Here is a 1446-nt window from a genome sequence, read left to right as displayed (position 1 = left end):
TCTGCGCTTCTCTTATCGTGTCGCGAATTGTGTATGCACAATTCTTAGAAACCTTCCCAGCAATATAGAACTATAAGTAAAATAATATTTATTTAGAATCGTTTGATCCGTAGCAACAAAAATTTACAATCTCAACGCGTGACACTAAAACTGCAAACCAAAAAGAGAAAATTCTGTCTAGACAATATTGGTTAATAGATACAGTCTGGACGTGGATATACGACAATAAGCACGTTTCAAACTCATAAAAATCGATCTAAGTATCAAGGGACGTTTTCTCTCGTCGACAACAGGAAGTTAGTAAAAACACTTTCGGTTTGAATAGTTTTATGAGTTTGAAACGTGCTTGTTGTCATGTATCATCTGTAAAAAAAATATGCTTGGTAGCTTCGCTGCAGCGAAGGATGCTTCTCAGCGTCAATCTGTGATCGAGAGCAACGCAGGGCTAAGTGTGACAGTTTCAAAGTATTTCAAAATTTTGTGTGTGTGTGTAAAACGAGCAACGTTCGGGAGTTATTACATATAAGTTACGAGTACCCGGTGGACGGAGTAAGTATTTTTGCATTTTTTAGATTTTTTCTTGATATAATGTAGGGTAACTTCAGCAAATACGTTGCGCTGGGATTTAGTAGTAGACAGTACAAAGTTTTTACTGATATAATTCGTTTACTGATATAATTCGTTTACTATTGGGTGGATCCATATATTCGTTCGGTTTTTGAAGGCTAAAATGAAACAAGTTTTTTTCATACAAAGGATGAATTTTAATAAATGATATATTCTCCGTTTTTGTTTATGACCTTTTGCCATCTTTCCAACAATTTCATTATTCCGCTCTCATAGAAGGTCTGGGGCTTAGAGGCGAAAAACCGGTCGAGGTACGTTTTCACAGCTGTCTGATCAGCGAACGATTTCCCGTTGAGGGAGTTTTGCAGGGACCGGAACAAGTGGTAGTCGGATGGCGCAAGGTCTGGTAAATACGGTGGGTGAGGCAAAACATCCCAGCCAAGTTGCACTAATTTTTGCTGAGTGATTATTGCGGTGTGGGGTCTGGCGTTGTCATGGTGGAATATGACACCTTTGCGATTGATCAGTTCTGGACGTTTCTGTCGCAATGCTTGATTCAATTTCGTTAGCTGCGTGCAGTAGACCTTCGAATCGATCGTTTTTCCCTGAGGAAGCAGCTCGTAAAACAGCACACCACGATGATCCCACCATATGGATAGCAAAATCTTCTTCGGATGCAGGCCGGCCTTCGGGTTTTTTTTCTCGCCAGCGGTTCCCCACGATCTCTTGCGCACTATGTTGTCGTAGATGATCCACTTTTCGTCGCCAGTCACTATTCGTTTGAGAAACGGGTCACTTTCGTGCCGCTTCAGAAGTGAATTGCAGATGGATATGCGGTTGGCCAGATTCTCCTCGGTCAGCTTGTGCTGCACCCAAACA

This window comes from Mycetomoellerius zeteki, unplaced genomic scaffold (assembly GCF_001594055.1).
Source record: "Mycetomoellerius zeteki isolate Tzet28-1 unplaced genomic scaffold, Tzet1.0 scaffold1191, whole genome shotgun sequence".
In the NCBI taxonomy this organism is placed as follows: Eukaryota; Metazoa; Arthropoda; class Insecta; order Hymenoptera; family Formicidae; genus Mycetomoellerius; species Mycetomoellerius zeteki.
This window is presented reverse-complemented; position numbering follows the sequence as displayed.